The 10,803-nt window shown below is 41.0% G+C and overlaps 1 protein-coding gene across 2 annotated transcripts in view; it reads right to left on the bottom strand.

Annotated features, from left to right (window-relative positions):
* Window positions 1-1,214: 1,214 nt before the first annotated feature.
* The window catches only part of MCM9 (minichromosome maintenance 9 homologous recombination repair factor), a 62,743-nt gene continuing 53,154 nt past the window's right edge, over window positions 1,215-10,803 (bottom strand). The window contains exons 13-14 of one of the 2 annotated variants that reach the window (XM_048065545.2): window positions 7,750-7,877; window positions 1,215-1,736 (exon numbers count right to left, since the gene is read on the bottom strand). The gene's annotated coding sequence lies outside the window, so the exon portion shown is untranslated. Of the gene's footprint in view, window positions 1,737-3,431; window positions 4,925-7,749; window positions 7,878-10,803 lie in introns of those variants that run through there. The other variant, XM_066994362.1, reaches the window with a different exon arrangement.

Below are 10,803 nucleotides of genomic sequence, written 5' to 3'. Positions count from 1 at the left end.
GAGAAAAATGTTTAAGTATTCTGAACAAGAGACAGACTTTTTTTTTTTTCAAGTTAACTAAAATAAAGCATACTTACTGTAAGTCGTTTATTTGTCTGTTTATATCATGCTTATTTGACTAGATGTCATATTAATTAAGGGCATATGGAGATTACCATTCATACTTCAAATCAGATGAATATCTATTAGATAAGTAACATATTATCTGGGCAACAAAGTGGTCTCAGGATCTTCAGCCATTCTTTGATGAATCTGAAAAATTAGGGAAGAGAGGTGTTGATGGTAGAGAAAGGTGAGAGCTTAAAACTCATATCAGTTGCCATCTATCTGCCTCATCTCAGACTGGCTGATTGGACCACGAGATAAAGCATACTGACATTCACATATATAGATTTCATATAATGGAAATATCTTTGCTCATTTGCTGAGTGAAGATAGTTTTCACTAATTCCTATGCTATGTTTTTTTTTTCTAATAAAGATGAACAGAAGTATTTTAAATAAATACTCTGAAAAAAATATGCTATATGCTGCCTTAAAATTTAAGTTGAAATTAATTTAAATGTATAAAAATTGTTTTAGAATGTGAGGAAAGCCTTAAAAATACTCCCAGAAAAAATTCTGGTATGACTTTAGTGTTGAGGATTGTGAGCAATGAAAGATGGGAATTCCTAACAGAAGGGGATGAAAATCATCAAAGGATTTATATGTTAGGAACCAGTATTCTACCAGAGATCATCTATTTCAAAGCAAAGAGCCATCTGTCACCCCCCCCACACACACACACACAAAAAAAAACCAACAGATTTTGGAGCTCCCTCTGCTGGATGCATTTACTTTTAGTTTTGCTTTCCGTACACTCATTTACTGAAGAAACTTTAAAAAAACACACAGCCTTTTCAGTAATTAGCTGCATATTTCACAAGCACACGTTACAGCAAGGAAGATACTTTTTTACCCTACAAATGAAGAACAAATGAATTTAAGGCAGTACCACTGGCTCTACAATTCTAGAAAAATCACCACTGGGGTTCAAAGATTGCCTGTACTACCAATGGGATTTCTTTTGCTATTTTTCCTCTCTTTTTCAAGCACGAGAATCCATATCTACACAGATAAGGCTTTTTTATTTTTCTCCCTTTTCTCTTTTTTTTTTTTTTTCCCTTACCAAATCATCTGTTAATAAATTACTGTTTAAAAAATAAAAGAGGGCATTCTCAGCAATGCTGCTGGAGGAACAGGCCTTAAGAGTAGTGCCAAATACCGTATTGCTCATGACACATGCAGCAGAGCTGACTCAGTTATGATAAATTTGCACCTAAAAATGTATCTGTAAGTGTAACTGGGCACTGCCCCAAATGCCTAGTTTAGTTCTTGGTGCCCTGCACGACTGACACTTTGTGAAGAGAGCTTGGGGCACACCAGAATTCATGATACATGTCAGGTCATGCAGGGTGCTGCTCTAAACAGCCACCTGAGGATGGGATGAAGCATGCTTTAGAAGGAAATTTCTTTCTCCAACAACCATAAAATACCTTCCTCAAGCAAGTCTTTTGTCAGTTTTTATCACCTCTGCTCCTTTATTCTTCAGTCTTTTCATCTTCTAACAGGCAAGGCTGCTGGCTTCAGCTACTCCAGTGTATCAGCTCTCCTGCTCATAGTACCATCATTTAGTTCAGCGACTGCTTATGTGGAGAATACTTGGCACAGCTTATTGGCAAGCCTGGATATACACGCCTTCACAGAGATATTTAAAAAAAAAAAAAAAGAAAAAAAAAAGATGTGTTCCTAGTTCCAGACCCAGCATTCACAAGTTGCATATAAGGCCATTTATATACATATATTTGTATGCGTTGTGTTCATACATGTTGGCTATAAACTCATGGTAGAAAACACAAGAAGTGAAAGCGCGTTCTTTGGGATCTGTGTGTGGGTGGGTGTGTGGGTGCTTTCAGGAGACAGATATGCCAGTGAAAAGAGCTATATAAAAATAAGAGATTGAGGTTGTGAGGTCAGCACTGAAGAAAGTGAAAAATGAGAAGGAATGGGGCCACTGAGAAGGAATAAGTGGTAGAAGAGCAAAAGGAGGCATGATGGCTCAACATCACAGGCTGGGGAGAAGAAGGTCACTGTACTAGGGACAAAGGAAGAGTACAACCATGTCTGACATTTTCTTTTCTGAGAACTTCCCCTCACCCCCAGCATCAACCTACACAGAAAGGAACATTAGAAGTCACTTTTTATCTTTTTTCTAGAAAGGCAAAAGATGCCTGGCTGATCTTTCTGGCTTCTTGTTACTTTTCATCTTTCAATCCCGTAAGTGCAAGCTCTCCTTTTGTTAGGTTTAAATACTTTACTGAAAATCTTAAGCTCTATATGATAAATCTTGGCCATTACAATTATCCACTGCTATATTGTAAATATTGTCCAAGATGCAATGATATCAGCAGGGCTAACCTGATGCCAGCAGGAGTACCATTGCTGCAAATAGAGACTTGCTTAGATCAGTACAGTACTAAATAGACCACATTCCTCTTTAATAATCACATCAGGCTGTTGAATTTAGAATGTTATTTTAGTGACATCAGTTCTTTCAATATGAGATCATGTCTGATAGCTTCATTTAACTTTATTTAGTTTACTGTGTTCAAAAAGAGTAGTAATAGGGATGTAGTTTCCAGGACAGCTGTTAAGAAACTAATATTCATTTCCTGGGTACAGTTACTTGACAGAGGAGGAACTTGCAGAAGGGTAACATCACTGTTTAAGGTTAGGGGTCAACAGCCATTAATTCTAAGAATTTTATCCTCTCATCCTTCCTCCCTCTTTATTTTAAGTATAAAATGCAAATGAGATACATAACTATTAAAAATACCATGGTACAGGAGAAGTGAGAGATCTAATAGGGAGAACAGGATGGATGGACGGGGCCAAAGGAGAAGAGATTGCTTCTCTTTATTCAGTACCTATTCTGCCTGGAGTTTGATGGCTTACTGACCAACAATTGCTTCATGTCTTCAGGGTATTATTTTCATGGCTGCTGAGCTGGGTCCATGCTAGGGAGCCACTTGGATTCAGCTGGTGGCTGCAGTTGTCAGCAGCTGCCTGGGCAGCTTGAGCACTGCTCTACGGCCAGGAGCACCCCCTGAGGAACAGGGGACCACTGTTCTCAAAGAGTTTTTTTCTGATCTCCTAGTTTAATTTCCAACATACAAACTTGGTTCAGAGAGATTTGCTTGGAAACTACGTTTTTTTTCTGTTGCTGCCTCTTCATTTGTTGCATAACCATTCACATTGCGTCTGGCTTTGGTGCTTACTTTGCCCTGTTCAATCAAGCCTGTGGGTGGGATAGTACAGGAAATTGATACGGCCTGGCCCAGCCTTTAAACCTATCCCATAGCTAGTTTGTGGGTATATATTATTCTCCTTTGCTTTTGGCACTTAAAAAAAAAAAAAAGTTGGAGGTGGAGGGAGATTCTTAACAGCTACTATCTCATCAGAGCTGCCATGACACAGGAAGGATGCCTCATTTTCAAGTTCTGCTGATACTGTTATCTGTGCAAATTCATAACAGGTAAATTGAGGCAAATGGAGATTGCACAGTTCAATGGTAGATATTATGGTTACCGTGCCTCAGAGGTACGTTCTTGGTAGTCATATTAGATAAAAACAATTAAAGTTGATTTCCTTCTTACCATTAGTGAGTTCCCTTTCTGCTTTGTAGACACTTGGAGGCAAAGGGTGCCTACTTGCACACCAACTATTGACTAACAGAAATAAGGATTATACAGAACGGCTGTGACAATGTATATGACAACAGCTCTTTTAGGAAGTAGACTTTGGCTGCTGATGGTTCAGCAGCTTCTGTTTGATTACAAGTCTCGAGTGACTACACAGTCTGGAATATGTTTTGGAAGAACATAAAACAGAGTTTGTCTTGGGCAGGTTATTAGGTTACATGGAACAGAGACGATACTTGCCCTCTTCATTTTGACAGTGTTTGTTTTCACACAGATACTTTAAGAAACATCCAGTCCAAGAAGCTGAAAGAATATAGAGCAAACATCTATTTTTACTCCAGCCGTATTTTCACATCAACTCCCCAGTGCTTATTGTTTGAGTGAGCATAAGCTACACAATGCCATCTAAAAATAAGCACATATACAATTTTTAGTACCAGAAAATAAATCTATTCATTTAGTGCAGGAAAAGCATATCAACTGGTCTTCTTAATCATTCTGTCAAGCTTTAAAACTAAACTTAGCTGGTTTTGAGGTACTTTTCCTTGTTAGTCCATTTATCACAAGTTCTCCTCTCTTCTCCCAGGAATTCTCTCAAATCACCAGCTTTGTCAGCAGAATGTTCTGCAACCTGACCCAACAGTGAAGGCATGAACTTTTCACATCCCATGATATTAAGGGTTTCAGTGAAGGAAACAGGGTGCCTACGGCCTCCCCTTACAATTTCGTGAACCAGAAAGACCAAGGAGGAAAAGCATGTCACTGTTAACTGTCAAACTTCCCTCTCCCAAAAGCAATAAATGATGGTGGATTTGTCAGTGATTGTATAAGAATAAGAACCATCTTAAGGATGAATATCATTAACCAAAATCTCACGTTATGAGGGAGCGCTTTAATCCCTATGTTGCAAAAACAGCACATAACTCTTCTGTCCGCCTTTTGGCGGAAAGTTGAGCTGGTGCCCTGTGCTCATACCAATAACCTAAAAACCTAAAAACCCCTATGGCAAAGAGGATGTACCTAGGCTCTGGGCTGGTACGCTCTCCAGCATATCCTGCTGTCCTGATTTCACAGCTGACTTCCTGCCAGGCAGGATCTTGCAGTGCTGCCTCCTGGGGTGTGCACCCAGATTTCTTCCACGGCAGTAAGCATATGGCCTCAGGAGAGGGCGGTGCATGTTGAAATCTAATCAGAACAAAGATGAGATGCCTTTGGGGTATGCGTCTAGACCCAGGACCCAGACAGTGCTCCCATGTCCCAAAATTTAAACACAGCTGTAGGTACCTAATTCACATCTGCAACTTTGTGTTGCATGCTTTTCAAAAATGTTCCTGCCCATCACTTTTTTGATGATTTGTCTAGGCAGTTGCACCAAACTGCAGCCAGAACAAGTCATCTCAGGGCTTGCAGGATGTACTTTCTGAAAGCCCTCTCTTTTTTCAGCTTTGGCTCGGTCTTATAATTTAGATAATGCAATAATTACTGTAAGTCTGTCTGCCACTTCATTTTCTGTATGCATTTAACTATACTGGTTTTGATTAATTTAAAGCCCTGCGTCTCTGCTCCTGCTCCATCGTGGAAAACAGACGTTCCAGATCCAGAAACAGAAAGCTAAATTTAGTAAACATTTAATGTTCATCTCCTGCACAATTTAAACTGACACACTGACCTAATTAGCTTTCTGGCATCACAAACACTCCCCAGCCTAGGGAGGGTGGCTGTTCTGTGACAGTAATAGGAACCAGATAGTTCTTATATTGTTTGCCTGCTTTAGACATCTCAAATACAACTGTTAAGAGGCTCCGACAGCGATAGTTTGGATGAAGAGGTAGAATGAAAATGGACAAAGAGTCTGCCAGCAATATAAGTTTAGGAATCCTGGGTTCGTGAAGCAAATGTTTTTACTTAATTTCAGGTTAACTGATACAAGTTGAGCATATTAGGAGTAAGAATAGCTATTGTATCTGGATTATTTTTTTAAAAGCAGCTGTATTATGTTTCAGTTAAAGCCCTGAAGTTTCTTAACAAATCAGATAAGGTGTTCTCTAGAATTCATCTTTTAAAATTAGTTAGAGTCTTAAGTGAACAAATCTATCATTTATCAATGTTAGCTTCTTCTAATAACTAGCCTTTTGGAAACATAATTCTAAAGGACTTTATTTTATTAACATCCTCAAAAGTAACCATGCTATCTTGAGTCCCGAACAGTGAACAGAAGCAGAATACCTTGACTTAGAGTGTTTTTTTTTTTTTCAGTGTATGATCAATGAACCATTTAAAATCTGCGACTGGATTCTCACAACGTCCACGTCTTTACTTTATGTGAGGCACATTGCTGGCAAATGTGCAGCACAATGGGAGAGGCTTGTGGTTATATCTGCACTGGCTTAGCTCTGTATTTATACAGCTCTGTGAAATGTATGCTTTCTGTACATATCACAGTACCAGAAGAAGGGAATCACAAGAGCGATCACTGTTCTGCCCCAAGGCAGGCTAATGTTTGTTTAATTCACAGCCAAGGCTGTGAAAGCCTACTGGTTAAGAAACTGCAGACTGTTGTGAAAAGCAGACAAGGACTGTACGCAGATAGATGCGGGAGTTTCAGTTTAAGCCTAACATCAGGGCATGATAAAAGCCTCGATAATTCTATCCCCAAATCCCAGAGGTGCGAGCCTGGTGTCACTGACGAGCTGGCTGTCATCAGCGCCAGGTGAGTTGGATGGGTGAGGGCAGGAGCAAAGTGGCTGCGTTCTGGGGAGTTTTAATCACCCACCAAACAAGTGTTTAAAAGGCAGAGAAGCACCAGGTTTAAGTAACAGTCTCCTTAGCCAAAACATTCATGGGCCACTGGAGAAAGCTGGGGAATTGGAGACACTTCATCATAAACCAGGAGTAAAGAAACGCAAACGTGGCCAGTTCTGGAAAGCATGTTACTATTGTCTTACAGAAAAAGGGAGTTAGTAAATGCATGTGATGCAGGGAAGTTGGCAAAGTCACTCTAAAGAGCAGGGAAACTGAAGAGACCACAGTCTCCAAAAGATCTCCTTAGCAGATAATGGTAGTCGCTGGTGTTATAGTATTGATCAAAGCTGTTTGCTTGTTTATAATTCAGAAAGATTTGGGCATTGCTACAGTAAAAGAGAATGAGAATAAAACACTTTTCCCTGTTTCAGAGAGAGAGCCTCTCACAGTACTCAAGAAGGAAGAGTTTTCAAGCACATTCAGCTCAAACCTGGTTTGCTACCAATTAAGCCAATGCTAATCAGCTTAATGCTTATGCTAATGTATAAGTGTGTTATTGAGGAAAGGACGAGAGATACCGAGGCCATCCCTGCCTTCAACACTAATGACAAGAAACTTGCAGTTGTGCGGCTCTCCATGATAATACATTGCGCTAAGAGGGTATTTAATTTCTCTCTAGCTCCTTGTGTAGAGAGAAGGAATTAGAGGCAGAAGCAGTCAATGACTACTTTTAGCAAAGTGATCCAGAGAGACCGAGCAGCTCATTCCACAACCGTGCTGGTTTTCAGGACCCCTGAGCTGAGGAAAGTGAAACGCCCAAAGGGTCCAAGTCTGGGAGTCCCTGCCAGGGAGGGCTGTGGAGGCACATTGCTCAAAGCTGGCCTGCTCGTGAAGGAAGCACTCCGTAGCTGACCCTAAGTTCCAGGTCCCTTCAGTGTCCTGGCACCCATCGCATTGGAACTAATTCTAAAAATAATAGAACATGTCGTGACCCAAGCTGGGCACTTTGTTGAGATATCATACCTCTTAGCTTGGAAGAGACCATTTAATGTCGCAGTCTGGCTCTTCATTGTGGCGTCTTTGTTAAGAGCAAGGGATTCAGGTAACAAGGGCAACAGTGCAGCTGCACAGTATGTTAAAAAAAGCTTAGCACATCATTTTATAGGTAGAAGACCTTACAGTTATACCAGGATTAGTTCTTCAGCAAACATTCGGACTTGGGAGACCTTTTAAATTACATGATAGGCATGTCAGAAAAGCACTCCTACCCAAAGAAACGTGATGTCACGTTGCTGTTGTGATTCCTGGGACCTGGGAAGAAGCAGCACAGACGGCCAGGGCGTTCAGTGGCCGGCGAGGATTTCTCACAGCATCCATCTCCCAAGGCCCTTGTCCTCTGCAAAAAGAAAGAATTCGCATTGTGGAGCTCCCTCTGCTGGTTCAGTATCGGCTTTCACTCCAAAGGGCTCGCTCTCCCTTCTCCCCAGCTGCTGGTTATCAAATAATTTATTTCATGTGCTGTGTGGAAAAAGGGAAAAGTGAATACATTGCTTCTCAGAGCACGTCTGTGATGTTTGATGCCATTCCTCTAAAAAGGAGAGGAAAGGCTTCTTCTAAGTCTAGTTTACTGGACTTGCAAATGCGTAGTGTGTGCAGACAAATATTTACTAGAAACGTGCCCCTATTACCCCATTCTTCCATGAATTGCTAATATATGTGCATTCATGCTCTGTGCCTACTCTGATATGCATTAGGCTGCCTCACCAAGTATAAACAACGTGAATGTGAAGAAGACACTGTGAAAATGCTCTGCAAAATCGCACGCACACAATACCAAGGAATTAAGTACAACTTTTTACACTTTTCCTTTATATACCCTATTTAAGCGTTATGTGACCTAGAACCTCCCTCGTTTTTACTCAGAGTAGTTTCTTATTGTCCTGCATGTAAACGGCACCGCAGAGCTCCACGCCTGCCCTTCGAAGCTGCCGCCAAGCTCAAGGTGCCACACGACACAATTTAGCAATGTGTGTGCTAAAATCCAACCAAACAGATGAGAGACAATACAGTCAGACACAAGGAACAGCGTACATCCAAGGTGTTGTTCAAGCTTCATTATCCTCATGATCTTCAAAGAGAACTTGAGGGGGAGAGGGTTGTATACATTGGCTCACTTTGCCTTTAAGATTGGGGCTGTTAATCCAAATTCTCTGAGAATAAAGCAAACCTCTCCATTTTGATAGGCTCGTGGCTTGCAGCAGGTACGCTATTACAGGGGTCTTACAGAATAGCCTCCAAAGGCCATGGCAACAAATCTGAGACTAAAGCATTTCTGGGATATGCATTTGTTCTGCATGCAACAATCTCCCCTGCAAAAATTATGGTTTTCTACTTCAAGTGTTTTAGAATTAATATAAAAAAATAAATTAAAGCTTTAGCTTTAAAATGTAAGATTTCATGTTGCTCAAGGATCTTCAGAATGGATTAAAAGTGTCTGAAAATAGATGCTGGAACTTTTCTACCTCTTTTCTTGTGGCTAACACGCTATTTTCAAGTTAAGCTAAAAAAAATAAAAAAATCCAACCAACCTGAAGTTTGCCCGACAAACTTAAGCCTATAAAAATGCAAATAGTGGAGGTGTACACCCCTCAATGAGACTGGAAAAATACTAATGGGAGAACCACAATGTAATTACAGGAGCGGCTGATTAAATCAAGATAGCACTTAACGAAACAACATCATTTCAGATACAAGTACAGAAGATTATATCATCTTTTCAGTGACACCTCTTAGAGGTAATTAGAGATGGAACTTTTAAACTTGTGAGAAATTTAACTTACATTTTTAAATCACTAAAGTAGTAAAAAAAAAATCCCTTATATTTTCTCTATGTTCACTGAGAGAATGGTATGTTTTTAATTCCAGTTTGCCGGAATAAAAGGTTTACTGCCAAAGACTAGAAGGCTACTTAGTTCTGAATGTTGGTAACTGGATAATGGACTCATAACTATATGCTGCTGAGCTGAATCCAGTGAAAGGCATTAGAAAATGATCCTGCTAAAGTCATTGGAAACACTCCTTACAATTCTTACAGGAATTGGAATGACCCAGCAGTGATTTTAAAGTTTTCAGTCTTCCTAAGATTTTATGGTGTATTTAAAATTTTGGCTTGGATCTTTGCTATTTATTTAAAGAAGGAAGAGACTTTTCAGTGATGTTGCTGATCACTAGCTATATAGTAGAGCAGAGCTGTCAATCATGAGTATTCAGAAATTGTAAGCCAAATACTATACAAAATATTTTTTACCAAAAAAAATATGTTAACTTGCCAAAGTTTAGGTGTAGCTTATCCTACCTCTGGCTACAAACACAGACTAGATGACTCTCAGCATTTCCTCTGGTGCAAGAATTTATTTAACTTTTTATTTACCTTCCAGTTTTTAGCCTTCATGTTTAATATTTTTGAGTTTTCCCATCGGCATAATTATCTCTGGGTGTTGCTAAGACTGAAAGCTGAGCCTGGTTGTGTAAATCCAGTATTTATGACTTTGAGAGAAGAGCACCAGCTGCAGCGAGGCTGTACTGCCATGATCCTCGGAGCAGAGGCTCTGCGCACGTCGGCTGTCTTGGCAGGACAATGTCGGTCCAGCTCCACGGGCTGTGCTGAAGCACATCGCTTAATGCCGACACCGACGTGCGAGGGGCTGTGTCAACCGGCATCTCACGTTGCTCTGGGTTCCTCTCCACTGCAGGGCGCTCCCCCTGTAGGATTTCGGAGCTGTTAGTGGGCGGCTGTCTCTCCTAGCAGCTGGCCTTCTGAGGTCAGTCTGTGACCTGCAAGATCCTCTTCAAAAAACACAGCTCTGGTGTGCGGACACCACTTACACCTTCCTGCGCAAAGACAGGCACTCTTACGCCTCCACATGTCCACGGAGGGGAGGAGTGGAGGAAAGCTGCTGGCCTTCAGTAGTACACAGTGGGAGTGAAGCTTCTTTGACCTCGACCCTTGCCTCCAGACCACCAAGCCGGGCTGGAAGCAGAGCAGCAGATGCAGCTGTGTGAGCGGCTGACTCATCGCTCTCATGCTGAGGGCACGAAGGCGTTGTTACTCTTCTGTGTGGCATTTTGCTTAGATGGATGAACTATGGAAGTAGGTGCCTTGCAAATAAAGGACACTGAATGGAGATGGAGAACACTTCAGGACAAAGGCCAGTGACACTTCCGGAAATACGTGCTGTGCTCACCTGGTATCTGGCAGTGAGGACGGGCAACATAAGGATGCCACTGAACATGGGAGGTAGCTCTATCTGGGAATTTGCAGC

This window comes from Anser cygnoides, chromosome 3 (assembly GCF_040182565.1).
Source record: "Anser cygnoides isolate HZ-2024a breed goose chromosome 3, Taihu_goose_T2T_genome, whole genome shotgun sequence".
Lineage (NCBI taxonomy): Eukaryota > Metazoa > Chordata > Aves > Anseriformes > Anatidae > Anser > Anser cygnoides.
The sequence above is the reverse complement of the archived record's forward strand: the minus strand, read 5'-3'. Positions and strand labels throughout refer to the sequence as shown.